General features: G+C 47.0%; 1 protein-coding gene across 2 annotated transcripts in view; it reads left to right on the top strand.

The window, feature by feature from the left end:
* The first annotated feature begins 11,878 nt into the window (after nucleotides 1-11,878).
* Nucleotides 11,879-19,424, top strand: part of sh2b1 (SH2B adaptor protein 1) — a 33,542-nt gene continuing 25,996 nt past the window's right edge. Inside the window, exons 1-2 of one of the 2 annotated variants that reach the window (XM_060901820.1) lie at nucleotides 11,879-12,243; nucleotides 12,575-12,621. The gene's annotated coding sequence lies outside the window, so the exon portion shown is untranslated. The remainder of the gene's footprint in view (nucleotides 12,244-12,574; nucleotides 12,622-19,424) is intronic. The other variant, XM_060901821.1, reaches the window with a different exon arrangement.

Raw genomic sequence — 19,424 nt, 5'->3', positions numbered from 1 at the left:
AGTTCCTGGGCTTCGCAAATTTCTACAGGAAATTAATTCGTAATTACAGCACCATTGCGTCACCCCTCACCACCTTGACCAGCACCAAACAGCCCTTCGCCTGGACCCCGGCTGCCAACGAAACCTTTGCCACCCTCAAGGCTCGGTTCACCACTGCTCCCGTCCTCCAGATGCCAGATGCGGAGCGGCAATTCATTGTAGAGGTGGAAGCCTCAGATGTGGGAGTCGGGGCAGTGCTCTCACAGAGGTCAGCGGATGACAACAAACTCCACCCCTGTGCGTTCTTCTCCCGCCGGCTATCGCCGGCCGAACGCAATTATGACATAGGCAACCGGGAACTGCTGGCGGTCAAGCTCGCCCTGGAGGAATGGCGTCACTGGCTGGAGGGGTGCATAGTCCCATTCCTGGTCTGGACAGACCATAATCTGGAGTACATCCGCACCGCCAAACGACTCAACCCCAGACAGGCCCGCTGGGCTCTCTTTTTCACCAGATTCAATTTCACCCTTTCGTACCGGCCCGGATCTCACAACGCCAAGCCTGACGCACTCTCCCACCAGTTCCAGAAGGATGATGCCCCCTCCAAGGATCCGGCTCCCATCCTACCTGACCCCTGTATCGTTGCTGCTCTGACCTGGGACATCGAAGAACGAGTGCGGGAAGCCCTCCGTGACCAACCCAGCCCCAGTGCATGCCCCGCAAGTCGCCTCTTTGTTCCTGAAGACCTGCGATCCCAGGTTATACAATGGGGACACGACTCCCGTCTAGCCTGCCACCCTGGTTTCACTTGCACCTACCACCTGCTCGCCCAATGGTTCTGGTGGCCTACTATGAGCAGGGATGTGCGAGACTTTGTCCGAGCCTGCCCTACCTGTAATCAAAATAAGTCCTCCAGCCGGCCGCCTGCCAGTTTGCTCCAGCCTCTGCCCATGCCAGTGCGACCCTGGTCCCACATTTCCCTGGATTTTGTTACGGGTCTGCCCCCTTCTAACGGGATGACGGTCATACTCACCATCGTGGACTGCTTTAGCAAGATGGCACACTTTGTTCCCCTCCCAAAACTACCGTCGGCCAAAGAGACCACCCAGATCGTCCTGCAGCATGTCTTCCGCATCCATGGGCTGCCCAAGGACATCGTTTTCGGACCGCAATTCGCCTCCTCTTTCTGGAAGGAGTTCTGTCACCTACTCGGGGCCACTGCCAGCCTCACCTCCGGATTCCAACCCCAGTCCAACGGCCAGTCAGAGCGGACTAACCAGGAGTTGGAGAAGGCACTTCAGTGCATGGCGTCACGCAACCCTAGGGCCTGGTGTGAGCACCTGCTGTGGGTGGAATACTCTCACAACTCTCTCACCAGCTCAGCCACTGGGCTGTCCCCATTCCACTGCGTGTATGGCTACCAACCACCCCTGTTCCCCAGCCAGGAGGGAGAGGTCACCTGCCTGGCTGCCCTCACCTATGCACGCTGATGCCGCCACACCTGGTCTCAAGCCCGCGCTGCACTCCTCAAGTCAGTCACCAGCTACTCTACTGGAGCCAACTGGCGGAGGACGCCTGCGCCCACCTACCGGGTGGGCCAGAAGGTGTGGTTATCAGCCAAGGACCTGCCCCTCCAGGTGGAGTCTCGTAAGCTGGCACCTCGGTTCGTTGGACCATTCCCGATCCAGAGGATAATCAGCCAGTCTGCTGTCTGGCTCCGACTGCCCAAGTCAATGAGAGTGCACCCCACCTTCCATGTCTCTTCGATTAAGCCAGTGCACGAGAGCCTGCTGGTCCCAGCTGCACCTTCTCCTCCTCCTCCTCCTCCTCATCTCATCGATGGTGGCCCGGTCTACTCCGTCTGGCGACTGCTGAAGTCACGGCGCAGGGGCAGGGGCCTCCAATACCTGGTGGATTGGGAGGGCTATGGTCCTGAGGAGAGGATGTGGGTCCCTGCTGGGAGAATCGTAGACCGTACCCTCATCAGCACCTTTCATTGCCTGCATCCGGACCAGCTGGCCAACCGGAGGGGTCGACCAAAGGGTCCTTGTCGGAATGACGATGCGCCAACCGCTACTGTCCCCGAGTCCGATTCTGAACCAGATCCTGAGGCCTTGGACACTGACCAGTCAGAGGAGTTCTGACCCTCCACCGGTATTCCCCCTCCTCCCGCCCGTCTTTGTGGATCTGTGGCTAGGGACTTCTGGAGGCGTCCCTTGAGGGGGGGGGTTTCTGTCATGGTCCTACCTGTGGGCTTCTCTCTTCAGGTAACATCTCCACTCAGCATTACCGGCCACGCCCGCACTCACTTCCTCTTATTAACTTTCAGTGACTGTCATTGGCTGTTGCCGATCACCTGCTTTCCCCCTGTGTGTATTTATACTGCAGTCCTCCCAAGCTTCTGTGTCAGATCATCTGCAACTCTCAGCGTGATAACCTGCTCTGTGTTCCTACTACTCTGACTCCTGAAGATATTCGGTTCCGTCTGACTCTGTCTGCTCTCCAGCCCTGGTAACCTGATCTGCCTTCTGTCCTGTCGACTCTGCCTCTTGCCTGCCTCTCCTGTACCTTCGCCTGATCTCCAGCTCGCCCAGCCCTGCTGCTCGCCTGCCTCTCCATCTGCCTGGTGTGAGCAGCCCTGCCTGGAGCCCTACTCTTCTGCCCTGGTAACCTGACCCTGCATTTCTGTCCCCTATCTTGCTACCTGATTTGTGACTCTGTGTTCCAGCCTGCTCTCTATTTCCTGCCTGCTGAGGGACTGCTTGCTGGGAGACTGCCTGAAACCCAAGAGCTGTCAGCCTACAGCCACACCTCTCTGACTATGCCTGATCCTGTCTGATCTCAGAAGCAAAGCAGGGCCAGGCCTGGTCAGTACTTGAATGGGAGACCTCAGACATCACCACCATGCTCCCACCAGCCTCTCAGTCCTCCTGCCACTGAACTTCACATGCATTCTCCCAACTCCCTTTTCTCCTGTTATTAATAAACTGTGGTTCGAGTACATTTGATCTCCTCTCTTGTCTGGTCCTTGACACGCATAATATCATTTAAGGAATCTGGAGGAATTTTGGTGTGGCAAGGGCACAAGCCTAAGCTGAACACCCATGATCTCTGATCTCTCAGACGGGACTGCATCAAGAACCGTCATTCATCTATAGCTGATATAACCATGTGAGCTCAGGATTATTTTGGCAAACCTTTGTCAAGCACAACAATACAGAGTTACATCCACAAATGCCAGTTAAAACTTTATGGTGCAAAAAGGAAGCTTTATATTAACTGGGTCCAGAAGTGCAATCGACTTCTCTGGGCTTGATGGCATCTGGGATGTACCATCATCACACAGTGGAAATGTGTATTGTGTTCCGATGAATCAGTATTCCAGGTCTTCTTCTTCTTCTTCTTTTTTTTTTGGAAGAAATGGATGCAACTGGCGACTTGTCCAGGGTGCACCCCGCCTTTCGCCTGTAGTTAGCTGGGATAGGCTCCAGCTTGCCTGCGACCCTGTAGAACAGGATAAAGTGGCTAGAGATAATGAGATGAGATAATGAGATGAGAAATGGATGCCGTGTGCTCCAGACCAAAGACAAAAAGGACCAGCCAGACTGTTACCAGCAACAAGTTGAAAAGCCAGGGTCCGTCATGGTGTGGGGTTGTGTCAGTTCCCTTGGCAAAGCTAATGTACACTTCTGTGATGGCAGCGTTCATGTATGAAAAGTATGAAAAGTATGTTGAGATTTTGAAGCAACATATTCTGCCTTCAGGACGACACTTTCTCCAGGGATATTTCAACAAGACAATGCAAAACCACATTCTCCACACATTACAAAGGCATGGCTGTGGAAGAAGAGGGTGCCTGTTCCCTCTGTCCCCAATAGAGAATGTGTGGCGAATTTTGAAATGAAAAATATGACCTCACTGTTGGACCTGTTTGCAGGAAGAATGGGACAAAAAGACACTGAAACACTTCATCACCTGGTGTCCTCAGTCTCTGAACATCTTCTAAGTGTTGTGAGAAGGACTGGCAACATTACAAAGTGGTAAATGCTTTACTGTCTCAACTTTTTTTGAAATGTGTTCATTTTGAAAAAAGAAAAAACAAAAAGCAATTAAATTCATGAGTCAAAACATCCAATAATCTCATCTCATTATCTCTAGCCCAGGGGTGTCAAACCTGATCCATAAAGGGCCGTGTGGCTGCAGGTTTTCATTCCAGCCATGCAGCAGCACCCTGATTTGGCTTATTCAATCAACTGACACACCCACCCTTTAATCAAGGGTGGGTGTGGCTGCAAGTATTTGACTGTGTGAAGACAGTTCAGTGGACTGAATGAGCCAAGTCAGGTGTGCTGCTGCATGGCTGGAATGAAAACCTGCAGCCACACGGCCCTTTATGGATCAGGTTTGACACCCCTGCTCTAGCCGCTTTATCCTGTTCTACAGGGTCACAGGCAAGTTGGAGCCTATCCCAGCTGACTACGGGCGAGAGGCGGGGTACACCCTGGACAAGTCGCCAGGTCATTACAGGGTTAACACATAGACACAGACAACCATTCACACTCACACCTACGGTCAATTTAGAGTCACCAGTTAACCTAACCTGCATGTCTTTGGACTGTGGGGGAAACCGGAGCACCTGGAGGAAATCCACGCGGACACGGGGAGAACATGCAAACTCCGCACAGAAAGGCCCTCGCCGGCCACGGGGCTCGAACCTGGACCTTCTTGCTATGAGGCGACAGCACTAACCACTACACCACCGTGCCGCCATTATTATTTTTATTATTATTGGGGCGGCACAGTGGTGTAGTGGTTAGTGCTGTCGCCTCACAGCAAGACGGTCCGGGTTCGAGCCCCGTGGCCGGTGAGGGCCTTTCTGTGTGGAGTTTGCATGTTCTCCCCGTGTCCGTGTGGGTTTCCTCTGGGTGCTCCGGTTTCCCCCACAGTCCAAAGACATGCATGTTAGGTTAACTGGTGACTCTAAATTGACCGTGAGTGTGAATGGTTGTCTGTGTCTATGTGTCAGCCCTGTTATGACCTGGCGACTTGTCCAGGGTGTACCCTGCCTTTTGCCTGTAGTCAGCTGGGATAGGCTCCAGCTTGCCTGCGACCCTGTAGAAGGATAAAGCGGCTAGAGATAATGAGATGAGATGAGATTATGTCTAAAAAGTGGTCTTTTACATACAGTGGGGCAAAAAAGTATTTAGTCAGCCACCAATTGTGCAAGTTCTCACACTTAAAAAGATGAGTGAGGCCTGTAATTTTCATCATAGGTACACTTCAACTCTGAGAGACAGAATGGGGGGAAAGAATCCAGGAAATCACATTGTAGGATTTTTAATGAATTAATTGGTAAATTCCTCTGTAAAATAAGTATTTGGTCACCTACAAACAAGCAAGATTTCTGGCTCTCACAGACCTGTAACTTCTTCTTTAAGAGGCTCCTCTGTCCTCCACTCGTTACCTGTATTAATGGCACCTGTTTGAACTCGTTATCAGTATAAAAGACACCTGTCCACAACCTCAAACAGTCACACTCCAAACTCCACTATGGCTAAGACCAAAGAGCTGTCAAAGGACACCAGAAACAAAATTGTAGACCTGCACCAGGCTGGGAAGACTGAATCTGCAATAGGTAAGCAGCTTGGTGTGAAGAAATCAAATGTGGGAGCAATTATTAGAAAATGGAAGACATACAAGACCACTGATAATCTCCCTCGATCTGGGGCTCCACACAAGATCTCACCCCGTGGGGTCAAAATGATCACAAGAACGGTGAGCAAAAATCCCAAAACCACACGGGGGGACCTAGTGAATGACCTGCAGAGAGCTGGGACCAAAGTAACAAAGGCTACCATCAGTAACACACTATGCCGCCAGGGACTCAAATTCTGTAGTGCCAGACGTGTCCCCCTGCTTAAGCCAGTACATGTCCAGGCCTGTCTGAAGTTTGCTAGAGAGCATTTGGGTGATCCGGAAGAGGATTGGGAGAATGTCATATGGTCAGATGAAACCAAAATAGAACTTTTTGGTAAAAACTCAACTTGTCGTGTTTGGAGGAGAAAGAATGCTGAGTTGCATCCAAAGAACACCATACCTACTGTGAAGCATGGGGGTGAAAACATCATGCTTTGGGGCTGTTTTTCTGCAAAGGGACCAGGACGACTGATCCGTGTAAAGGAAAGAATGAATGGGGCCATGTATCACGAGATTTTGAGTGAAAACCTCCTTCCATCAGCAAGGGCATTGAAGATGAAACGTGGCTGGGTCTTTCAGCATGACAATGATCCCAAACACACCACCCGGGCAACGAAGGAGTGGCTTCGTAAGAAGCATTTCAAGGTCCTGGAGTGGCCTAGCCAGTCTCCAGATCTCAACCCCATAGAAAATCTTTGGAGGGAGTTGAAAGTCTGTGTTGCCCAGCGACAGCCCCAAAACATCACTGCTCTAGAGGAGATCTGCATGGAGGAATGGGCCAAAATACCATCAACAGTGTGTGAAAACCTTGTGAAGACTTACAGAAAACGTTCGACCTCTGTCATTGCCAACAAAGGGTATATAACAAAGTATTGAGATGAACTTTTGTTATTGACCACTTATTTTCCACCATAATTTGCAAATAAATTCTTTAAAAATCAGACAATGTGATTTTCTGGATTTTTTTTTTCTCATTTGGTCTCTCATAGTTGAGGTATACCTATGATGAAAATTACAGGCCTCGCTTATCTTTTTAAGTGGGAGACCTTGCACAATTGGTGACTGACTAAATACTTTTTTGCCCCACTGTAATATGCTGCTCTTTTTACTGACATACAAAGATGTTTCTGTAATATTTAATTCTGTGCTGGAATACTTCTTCTTTTGGCTGCTCCCGATTAGGGGTCGCCACAGCGGATCTTTCGTGTCCATTGCTCCCTGTCTTCCGCATCCTTCTCTACCACACCTGCCACTTTCATGTCCTCTCTCACCACATCCATGTATCTCCTCTTTGGCCTTCCTTGTTTTTGTCTGCCTGGCAGCTCCATCCTCAACATTCTCCTTCCCACATGCTCTGCATCTCTTCTCAGGATGTGCCCATACCATCTCAGTCTCATCTCAGTCTCATCTTAATTCCCAAGCTCTTCACATGTGCTGTCCCTCTGATGTGCTCGTTCCTTATCCTGTCCAACCTTATCATTCCCATTGCAAACCTTAACATCCTCAACTTTGCCTCCTGTCTCTTCGTTAAGGGTATGGTCTCCAATCCATACATCACCGCTGGTCTCACTACTGTCCTATACATCTTACCTTTCACTTTTGCTGGGACTTTCCTATCACAAATGACTCCTGAAATCCTTCTCCATCTAACTGCTCCACCCTGCCTGCACTCTCTTTCTCACCTCACTATCGCAGCCCCCATTTTCCTGCACAGTCGACCCCAGGTACTTGAATTCACCAACTTTCTTTCTGTCTACTCCTTGCATCTTCACTACACTCTCATCCCCATTCTCATTGATGCACAATTATTCTGTTTTGCTACTGCTCACCTTCATTCCTCTTTGTTCCAATGCATACCTCCATCTCTCCAAACCCAGCTCAACCTCCTTTCTACTTTCACCACATATCACAATATCCGTGCTGGAAAACTAATGTTTGGAAATCTAAAATGTTAAAAACCTATAACAAAGTTTGTACAAAAAATGGTGTGCCTAAGACTTTTGCACAGCCATATTTGTGTATAGCCAAATTTATGCTGGAAAAAATGATAAAGAAAACCACATCTGAGTAGTTCTTTGGTAACGGAATTACATTTACAGCAAAATATGGTAACTTTTTTAGTTGCAGTACTCAGGATAATAGTATTAAATAAAAATTTCACACTGTATGGGGTATCTTATGACTAAAAAAAAGCATAGAAAATTTTGCTGTGTTTAACTCTGAATGCAAAATCTTCTATGAGGAAAGAAAAATAAGTAACGGAATTATGTCAGAAAAAAAGAACTTTCCATCCATCCATCCTCCTGTGCAGGGTCGCAGGCAAAGTGGAGCCTATCCCAGCTGACTAGGGGCGAAAGGCGGGGTACACCCTGGACAAGTCGCCAGGTCATCACAGGGCTGACACATAGACACAGACAACCATTCACACTCACATTCACACCTACGGCCAATTTAGAGCCACCAATTAACCTAACCTGCACACCTTTGGGGGAAACCGGAGCACCTGGAGGAAGCCCGAGCAGACACGGTGAGAACATGCAAACTCCACACAGAAAGGCCCTCATTGGCCGCTGGGCTCGAACCCAGGACCCTCTTGCTGTGAGGTGACAGTGCTAACTACTACACCACCATGCTGCCCAAAATAACTTTCATTTCTTAAAATTCAAACCAAGATTTCTCTTAAGTGACACTGCTATAATTGGGGTGATGATTTTTAAATATGATTTTCAGTACATTTTGCTTTGGATTCCATACTTTAGCAATATCACTGAGCTGACAAGTTAATGCACTCTTGATCATTTCATAATTTTGGCCTCTCTGCTGAAGAATTGCCCATATCTATTTGAAATAGGGGCATTTTTATTGACTGGTCAAACCTAGGTATGAAAAAAAAAACAGACTTTAGAGGATTGGAATGAAACCTAATTAGTAAAGTTGTACAATTTGGATGTGCAGTGGACATGATTTATAGAAGTTCAACCCCATAAGGGCAGGAAAGCTATTAAGTAATAGACTAGTATGAAGTATGTTCAGTTATTATTGTTAGTCAAAATCTGACAAAAGGTGTTACATTTTCTGTTTCTCGATATGTGTGAATTCAATTGAAATACCAAAACTCACATGTAGTACGATTAATACGTGAAAATGAACCAAGTGTTTACACTTAAACAGAATATTTCAGGAATATTTTCCGTGCTGTGTGAAAAGCTTCACGGTTTTCAGTACATTTTGCCTTGGATTCCATACTTTAGCAATATCACTGAGCTGACAAGTTAATGCACTCTTGATCAAGAAAGAAAGAAAGCACAACTTTATTCATCACACAAAAAACCCAGACTTTAGAGGATTGGAATGAAACCTAATAAGTAAAGTTGTACAACCCCGATTCTAAAAAAGTTGGGACAAAGTACAAATTGTAAATAAAAACTGAATGCAATAATTTACAAATCTCAAAAACTGATATTGTATTCACAATAGAACATAGACAACATATCAAATGTCGAAAGTGAGACATTTTGAAATTTCATGCAAAATATTGGCTCATTTGAAATTCCATGACAGCGACACATCTCAAAAAAGTTGGGACAGGGGCAATAAGAGGCTGGAAAAGTTAAAGGTACAAAAAAGGAACAGCTGGAGGACCAAATTGCAACTCATTAGGTCAATTGGCAATAGGTCATTAACATGACTGGGTATAAAAAGAGCATCTTGGAGTGGCAGCGGCTCTCAGAAGTAAAGATGGGAAGAGGATCACCAATCCCCCTAATTCTGTGCCGACAAATAGTGGAGCAATATCAGAAAGGAGTTCGACAGTGTAAAATTGCAAAGAGTTTGAACATATCATCATCTACAGTGCATAATATCATCAAAAGATTCAGAGAATCTGGAAGAATCTCTGTGCGTAAGGGTCAAGGCCGGAAAACCATACTGGGTGCCCGTGATCTTCGGGCCCTTAGACGGCACTGCATCACATACAGGCATGCTTCTGTATGGGAAATCACAAAATGGGCTCAGGAAGATTTCCAGAGAACATTATCTGTGAACACAATTCACTGTGCCATCCGCCGTTGCCAGCTAAAACTCTATAGTTCAAAGAAGAAGCCATATCTAAACATGATCTAGAAGCGCAGACGTCTTCTCTGGGCCAAGGCTCATTTAAAATGGACTGTGGCAAAGTGGAAAACTGTTCTGTGGTCAGATGAATCAAAATTTGAAGTTCTTTATGGAAATCAGGGACGCCGTGTCATTCGGACTAAAGAGGAGAAGGACGACCCAAGTTGTTATCAGCGCTCAGTTGAGAAGCCTGGTATGGGGTTGCATTAGTGCGTGTGGCATGGGCAGCTTACACATCTGGAAAGACACCATCAATGCTGAAAGGTATATCCAGGTTCTAGAGCAACATATGCTCCCATCCAGACGACGTCTCTTTCAGGGAAGACCTTGCGTTTTCCAACATGACAATGCCAAACCACATACTGCATCAATTACAGCATCATGGCTGCATAGAAGAAGGGTCCGGGTACTGAACTGGCCAGCCTGCAGTCCAGATCTTTCACCCATAGAAAACATCTGGCGCATCATAAAACGGAAGATATGACAAAAAAGACCTAAGACAGTTGAGCAACTAGAATCAAGAATGGGTTAACATTCCTATCCCTAAACTTGAGCAACTTGTCTCCTCAGTCCCCAGACATTTACAAACTGTTGTAAAGAGAAAAGAGGATGTCTCTACAGTGGTAAACATGGCCTTGTCCCAACTTTTTTGAGATGTGTTGTTGTCATGAAATTTAAAATCACCTAATTTTTCTCTTTAAATGATACATTTTCTCAGTTTAAACATTTGATATGTCATCTATGTTCTATTCTGAGTAAAATATGGAATTTTGAAACTTCCACATCATTGCATTCCGTTTTTATTGACAATTTGGATGTGCAGTGGACATGATTTATAGAGGGTCAAGTCCATAAGGGCAGGAAAGCTATTAATGGGCGGCAGGGTGGTGTAGTGGTTAGCACAGTCGCCTCACAGCAAGAAGGTTCTGGGTTCGAGCCCAGCAGCCGGCGAGGGCCCTTCCGTGTGAAGTTTGCATGTTCTCCCTGTGTCTGTGTGGGTTTCCTCCGGGTGCTCCGGTTTCCCTCACAGTCCAAAGACATGCGGTTAGGTTAATATGGGACGGCCTTGGGCTGAGGTGCCCTTGAGCGAGGCACCTAACTCCCAACTGCTTCCTGGGCGCTGTTAGCATGGCTGCCCACTGCTCTGGGTATGTGTGTGTGCTCATTGCTCACTGCTTCAGATGGCTTAAATGCAGAGAGGAAATTTCACAAGTGTGTGATGAATAAAGTTGTGCTTTCTTTCTAGACTAGTATGAAGTATGTTCAAATCATTTCATAATTTTGGCTTCTCTGCTGAAGAATTGCACATATCTGTTTGAAATAGGGGCATTTTTATTGACTGGTCAAACCTAGGTATGAAAAAAAAAAACCAGGCAAAATAAAATAAATTTAAAAACCCCAGACTTTAGAGGATTGGAATGAAACCTAATTAGTAAAGCTGTACAATTTGGATGTGCAGTGGACATGATTTATAGAAGGTCAACTCCATAAGGTCATGGGCGGCACGGTGGTGTAGTGGTTAGCACGGTCGCCTCACGGCAAGAAGGTTCTGGGTTCGAGCCAGTTTGTGAAGTTTGCATGTTCTCCCCATGTCTGTGTGGGTTTCCTCCGGTTTCCCTCGCAGTCCAAAGACATGCGGTTAGGTTAATATGGGACGGCCTTGGGCTGAGGTGCCCTTGAGCGAGGCACCTAACTCCCAACTGCTCCCCGGGCGCTGTTAGCATGGCTGCCCACTGCTCTGGGTATGTGTGTGTGCTCATTGCTCACTGCTTCAGATGGCTTAAATGCAGAGAGGAAATTTCACAAGTGTGTGATGAATAAAGTTGTCCTTTCTTTCTTTCTTTCTTTCTTTCTTTCTAGACTAGTATGAAGTATGTTGTTATTATTGTTTGACAAAAGGTGTTACATTCTCTGTTGTATGAAATACCAAAAATCACATATACGTGAAAACGAACTGTGTGTTTATACTGAAACAGAATATTTCAGGACTCTTTTGTGTGCTGTGTGAAGAGCTTCACGGTCAGTGCTTTCCCCTCCATCCTAATCCCCCTCCACTCTCCCTGAGCCCCTCACACTCTCCCACTGTATCGCGAGACACTGACTGGGGCAGCAGGCAGAGAAATAATCCTATGATTATAACACATCAGGAGCGCAATGTACGCGTGTTATAGCTGCTGTATGATCCGTTATTAGCACGCTGACGATTTATTCACGCGGGACGTTAGGTGCAGTGGCTAGTCCGAGTGGAACGAGGACTAATACTGAAGACAACAACACTGGCTTCTTGTCTAAACAACTAGCTAGCTATGTAGCCGCCGAGCTAGTTAGTTAGCTAGCTAGCTAGCTCGATTTGCAACATAGCCATTTACGTAGGTTAGCAAGCTAGCTCAAGCTAAAGTCTCGGGGTCTGCTTGAAATTGTTTTAAAATCCTTTTTCGTCCCCTGAACAATAAGGTAGGACGTTTTCTTTAGCTGTAACTGAAGTAAATATGGCTAACTAGCCAGTTAGCTAGCTAGCTAGCTAGCTAGCTAACAAGCAATCCATCCATCCATCCAAGTAGCTTTTATTAGCAAAAGTTCCAAGCTAGCTTGTTCAGCATATTATCATCATTAGGGCGTTATTTAGCCCGGTAGATAGCTGTAATGCTTTTAGTTCTGTCATGTCTTTGTAATTATAACATTAGCTATTGCTCCGTACATGACAGCTGTGTATTGTTATGGCAGCGAGGCCTGTGTGTGTGTGTGTGTGTGTGTGTGAGAGGTTAATTGTTGTTTTCCTCCATAGCTAGCAAGCAAAGCGCCGGTCTCCAGTTACACCCTGACCCGAAAATGGTGAGTCCACGCCGGGGTGGTTTGTTTGTTTGTTTATTAATTATTATCATGTTTTGGTAGCAACTAGTGGTGTGAAATGTTGTCACTGTTACAGCATTAGCAAGCAAGCTTGGTTTCATCTAACTAGTATAAAAATAAAGAAATTGTAAGCAGTGTGTGTGTGAGAGAGAGAGAGAGTGTGTGTGTGTATCTCAGTCACAACTCCGAGCTGTGCAGCTTGTGAAAACTGTAGTAATCAAGTGACATCACACAAGCCTAGGGAGCGAACCCTAGATAAGCCATTACTACAGAGATGAGCAAGGTCCTGATTTCTAGTTGGTTTTGTCATGATCATCTGCCAAACCTTTCTTCTCAAACCAAAACAAATCAGTGAATCATGCTTAATCATTGATGGTTGTATGATGGGTCATCACTCACTCATCCCTTGACTGGCGTCGTCAGAGAGACACGGCAGCCGCTGAAGTCGATATCCTTTTCCAATTCGTCCAGTCGCTCGTGACTCGGACGTTCTCTAGTGCCCCTTTTCCACCAAATCAGTTCCAGGGCTGGTTCGGGGCCAGTGCTTAGTTTGGAACCGGGTTTTCTGTTTCCACTGACAAAGAACTGGCTCTGGGGCCAGAAAAACCGGTTCCAGGCTAGCACCAGCTATTTGCTAGACTTCTGGTTAACACCAGACCATATCACAAGTGAAATATGGTCTGGAATCCGCCTATTGAATTTCTCGTAGGGGAGGTGTGGTTTACGATTGTCAACGGCCGTTTATAGAGATCTTGCAGTCACGTGACTGGAAAGTACACAACCGCCATCTTGTTGGTCAAAAACACCGCTGAATACTGCTGCACTCGTGTACAGAATGGATCAATTTCAACCGACAGACTACACGGCTCATTTTTCTAATGAACAGATGACTAGATATATGTCTAAAATAAACGATCTACAGATTTGTGACCCTTATGGCTTACCGGACGGAGTTTTCACGACCGGATTTTGAACTGCCAGCGGAATACCCGGACGTGTATAATTACCTCATTAACTTTCCCTCACTGTTCAGTGGTGAAGCACTGCGTGCTTATAAATCTCTGGACAGTTATCTTTACAGAAATTCAGGATTTGTCAGCGACTCAGATGTGGCATCTTGTAAACAAGAATCCTCATTGGACGGGTAAGTCACTTAAGTATTGAGTATAGCACTGGCCAGCCGATTATAGAATAGAATAAGGTAATTCCAGCTGTAATTCCAAATCGTCCGTGTTGTTTACATGGATCTGGCGTTGGAGAGGTAGAGGCTTAGCAGTGGAGATTTGAGTGGCTGTTTTCTGAGCTTAGTCAACAGGCCGGCTCTGCAGCCTCGCTTTTGCTTCCGCTCCCGACGCTGCCTCCTTCGCTTTGCCTCCGATAACAATCCACGGAGACCCCGCTGGTCTCGCTATCTCGTCCGGAATGTTGTGCATGCGATGGAAATCGCTACAAACCGTCATTTTCTGCTGGAAACCAATGTCCAGTAAGTCCATACGGTTGTAGTGGATATTGAAGTCCAGTACAGACGAACAACATGCAAAAATACACACAAAAAACATAAAAAATGTGCACAGGTAGGGAGAGCTTGTAGCCTCAGCCGTTGTAGTAGAATTGTATATAGTAGGGTTTTCCAGAAGAAAAGGTAGAAGTAAAAGCAGAAGTAGAAGGCGGAATATGGTGTTTGACCGACAAGATGGCGTCTGTCACAATCTGGATCGGCTGTGACATCACATGCAAGTGCTCCATTGGACGTTGCGAATGTCTATCATTTGGCGTATACGTAGCCCATGGCCAATCATGGCAGTTGTACCCGGTGACGTAGTTAGAGCGACGAAGAGGCGAAGAAGAGAAGGAAAGAGTTTTTTAAAACAAACTTTTGCTCTAAACTATTCAGAACAGTGTCTAAAGCTTGATCGAAAGTTTGGTTCGTATCGCTCGCCGCCATGTTAAATGTGATCCGTAAACAGTCCCAAATAAACTACAAGCTTCCGTTTGTCGAGTAGTACGCGTCACCGTCTTTCCACCCCTCCCCACTCTCTGATTGGCTCCCTAACTCAGGCGAGCCTTTAGACCATAGTTTCCATGCTGTCTTTTCAGATCGGAACGATTGTGCAAAGCAGCATGGGATTTCCCAGGCTAGCTATTTGCTGGGCCAGAGGAAAGAACCACTTGCGTCAGCGGGGGGCGGAGTTGTTAAGACCAACAACAATAGTAAGACCGCGAAAGGTCGCCATTTTTAAATAAGAGACGAGATATCATGGATGCAGTAAAGCAGTAGTCATCCATTACTGTTGTTGTTGCTGCTGCTTCTTCTTCTTCTCCGTGTTGTTGTTGCTTCGATGTTCGCGCCAAGGTTTATGCAAACGCAGCGACGTAACTGACGTATACAGTGACGTAATGACATGGCTCCCCTTAGCACCCCGAGCTATGGAAAAGCAAACTGGTTCTCAGCTGGCTCGCAAGTTGAACGAGTTGTGAACCAGCACCAGCACTGGCCCCGAACCAGCCCTGGAACTGATTTAGTGGAAAAGGGGTATAGGAGGCTTCTCTGGGTCCACTCGGTGATCTTGTTCGTCCAGGCTTTCCTCTGCCTTCCTCTTCGGCATGTGCCTTAAAGAAAGAAAGAAAGGACAACTTTATTCATCACACACTTGTGAAATTTCCTCACTGCATTTAAGCCATCTGAAGCAGTGAGCAATGAGCACACACACATACCCAGAGCAGTAGGCAGCCATGCTAACAGCACCCGGGGAGCAGTTGGGAGTTAGGTGCTTCGCTCAAGGGCACCTCAGCCCAAGGCCGTCCCATATTAACCTAACCGCACATCTTTGAACTGTGGGGGAAACCCACGCAGACACCGTGCAAACTCCACACAGAGAGGCCCTCGCCGGCCGCTAGGTTCGAACCCAGAACCTTCTTGCTGTGAGGCGACCATGCTAACCACTACACCACCGTGCCGCCCAACCATTCAACCATTCCCTGCAGGATCGTTTTGCTGAGCGTGCTGTGCGTGAACCAAGCGAGCTTTCTCTTCTTTACTGTGACGAGGAGAGGTTCGTAGGGTCCTACTTGTCTCCTGACATAGACCAAAGACATGGTACGATGGGTGGCTTTATATAAATATTGGTTTTGAAATTACAACGGGGCGGCACGGTGGTGTAGTGGTTAGCGCTGTCGCCTCACAGCAAGAAGGTCCTGGGTTCGAGCCCCGGGGCCGGCGAGGGCCTTTCTGTGTGGAGTTTGCATGTTCTCCCCGTGTCCGCGTGGGTTTCCTCCGGGTGCTCCGGTTTCCCCCACAGTCCAAAGACATGCAGGTTAGGTTAACTGGTGACTCTAAATTGACCGTAGGTGTGAATGTGAGTGTGAATGGTTGTCTGTGTCTATGTGTCAGCCCTGTGATGACCTGGCGACTTGTCCAGGGTGTACCCCGCCTTTCGCCCGTAGTCAGCTGGGATAGGCTCCAGCTTGCCTGCGACCCTGTAGAAGGATAAAGCGGCTAGAGATAATGAGAATGAGATGAGAATTACAACGACCGTGACCTTATTCAAACTTGGTATGAGGATCTATCACAAGCGGACAACACTTGCAGGGTTTTTTCTAGAAAAATTTAGTATGAGGGCGCTCACCATGGCGAGGGAGCGAAGTGGGGGGGGGGGGAGATGGTGCCGGTTGTCCCCCGCCGTGCAAAGCCTTTGAAAAATGCTCCAATGGGACATTCTGAGGCTATCTGAGAGGAAAATTGTAACAAATTGTCTGTCAACATTGAAAAAGAAAGAAGTAATCTTCTTCTGCCCCGGACAGTCTTTGGCTTTCTTCCGTTTCGTGCCGCGGGATGACATCTTTAAATGCCCAAGTGTCAACAAAAACAACTCGCAAACTACTTCTGTCAAAAGCTCCCGCGCCGGTGGGTGAAAGGTCATTCAGTCTCGAGAAATCTCGCTCTACAAGTCAGCTGACCTTGTATGTAACCCATGTCAAATCTCGCGAGAGCAGCAGCAACAATTAAACAACTAAACAACATGGCACCTCAGTCTGGAAAACGCCAATTCGGATTGTTTTTGCACCGTCTGGCGGTGTATCTACTATGATTGGAATATTTTTGGAGCAATTATAACGTATTTGATGATCAGACACATTGTCACGTGGTGTTGCTGGGATGTTTTCACGGAGTCGGTAAGGGGGCGCACGCCGAGAGTAAGAGGGCGCAGCGCCCCTGTTCCCCCGTTTAGACGAAAGCCTGACTTGGTACAGCTGGAAACAGGTTCTGGTTCCCTCAGAAGTACTTTCTTTTCTTTTTCGTATCACAACATGCATACTACGTTGTGTCTGAAATCATTCACTTGTTCACTACTCACTATATAGGGAATTACTACTATATAGTGAGCTCATGAAAAAACACTTTCAAACACTACTGTTTTGCGCCTTTATTTATGTACGTCATTACTGTTGCACACTTGTCGCACAGAATCAGTGAGAATGGGGATGAGAGTGTAGTGAAGATGCAAGGAGTGGACGTAAAGAAAGTTCAAGTACCTGGGGTCAGCTGTGCGGGAAAATGGGGGCTGCGATAGTGAGGTGAGAAAGAGAGTGCAGACAGGGTGGAGCAGTTAGATGGAGAAGGATTTCAGGAGTCATTTATGATAGGAAAGTCCCAGCAAAAGTGAAAGGTAAGATGTATAAGACAGTAGTGAGACCAGCGGTGATGTACGGATTGGAGACCGTACCCTTAACGAAGAGAGGTTTGCGATGGGAGGACAGGATAAGGAACGAGCACATCAGAGGGACAGCACACATGGAGAGCTTGGGAATGAAGCTAAGAGAGATGAGACTGAGATGGTACGGGCACATCCTGAGAAGAGATGCAGAGCATGTGGGAAGGAGAATGTTGAGGATGGAGCTGCCAGGCAGACGAAAACAAGGAAGGCCAAAGAGGAGATACATGGATGTGGTGAGAGAGGACATGAAAGTGGTAGAGAAGGATGCGGAAGACAGAGAGCAATGGAGACGAAAGATCCGCTGTGGCGACCCCTAATCGGGAGCAGCCAAAAGAAGAAGAAGACTGTCGCATAATTAAAACGTGCCAGATCGCTAGCCGTGCTTTCTGCCATAATGGCGTAATGTTTACTACATTCAAAACAGTTAAAGTGCATCTCACGGGTAAATTCAGGAGCAAGATCAGTGTAATTCTCCTATTTTATATTAAACTTTGGTCAAATATCTGTAACATTCTGCATTCTCTGCAGTTTTTTTACTTTGCGCAATACCAGAAAAATTCAGTTGAAATCAAGCCATTTGAGGCGAATTGGTCCGCCTCTGAAAAAACTTTGCATTTGGATTTCCCGGCAAACATTGATTTTCGTGACATCGCGTGCAGGACGCCTCCCTCTGAATCCTACGTCAGCGCTGGTTTGTTTATGAGAAAACGACCTGATGGTTTTCTGCAAATTTCTTCAACGTTATCGCGTAATTATTAAAATGGTTAACAGATGTATCGTAGGAGGGTGTAGCAACACCAATCTTGATGGGATTAGTACTCATCGTTTTCCAAAAGACCAGACAGTGAGAGAGAAATGGGAGCGCTTGGTCTACACAGGCTGTGCACTGAAACTGCACAAGCTCGCGCAGCCTGCTGGCGCTTCCGCAGGTAACGTCACGAATCTGGCTCCAGACTCCCTTGGGATTTTTCCAAATGCGTTTTGTTATTTTATTTTTTTCTGCTGTAGACAGATGGCCTAGTGCAAAATTACCCTTCTGGATGAGTGTGTAAAGGGACATACTTTCATATAAAAAAAAAACGAAATTGGTCCAGAATTTCACTTTAAACATAATTCAAAAATACTCTGCATATTATTATCAAAAGTCAAACAGAAATTTACATACATTTGTACATAGCATTCTTTCGTTGCTGCACTGGTTGCGCCTCTCTGTCATCTGCCTTTTTTTTTTCCTTCAGCGCGACTGCAATGCATGATGGGATATATTGCTTGGTTAGTGACCATCGGTTGTACACTACTTTTCGTGATGCATTGTGGGATACTTTGAGTGCACTATATTAAAAGTTAAAGTCCTTCCCGCGCCTACAGTACCTGGTATTCCTAGGCAGTCTCCCACTCAAGTACTAACCAGGCCCAACTCTGATGGTGGCGCATCGGGCGGCGCCGATCTCCGTTTCCGTAGCCCTCGGCCTCTCGCCTATTACATAGCTAGGGTTACAGTGGGGGGCTAGTCCTCTGGTAACCAGGAGAGTTTAACTCCCCATGCACATCTGTATTGCAGCGTGCCTTGCCAGATGGTAGTAGGTACCATTTTTATAATGGTCTTTGGTATGACCCGACCGTGAATAGAACTCCCGATCTCCCGATCGAGAGGCGGACACGCTGCCACTAGTCGGTGAGTGCACTATATAGGGTGTAACAATTCTCATTATACATTCGGACAGCACTACAAAATTGCGACCTCGCTATATAGTGAGTAGGGAGTGATGTCGGACACATAGCACGTGACCTAACCGTTGCCACAAAGTTGGAAGCACACAGTCGTACAGAATGTCATTGTATGCTGTAGCTTTAAGATGACCTTTTACTGGAACTAACCTGTTCCTGCATGACAAAGCCCTGTGCACAATGCGAGGTCCGTGCAAACATGGTTTGTCAAAGTTGGAGTGGGAAAAAAACTTGAATGTCCTGCACAGAGCCCTGACCTCAACCCCACCGAACACCATTGGGATGAAGTGGAATGCCGACTGCACCCCAAGCCGCCTCGTCCGACATCAGTGCCTGACCTCA

This window comes from Neoarius graeffei, chromosome 20 (genome assembly GCF_027579695.1).
Source record: "Neoarius graeffei isolate fNeoGra1 chromosome 20, fNeoGra1.pri, whole genome shotgun sequence".
Taxonomy (NCBI): domain Eukaryota; kingdom Metazoa; phylum Chordata; class Actinopteri; order Siluriformes; family Ariidae; genus Neoarius; species Neoarius graeffei.
Note: the sequence above shows the minus strand (reverse complement) of the source record. Positions and strands in the feature narration are given on the sequence as shown.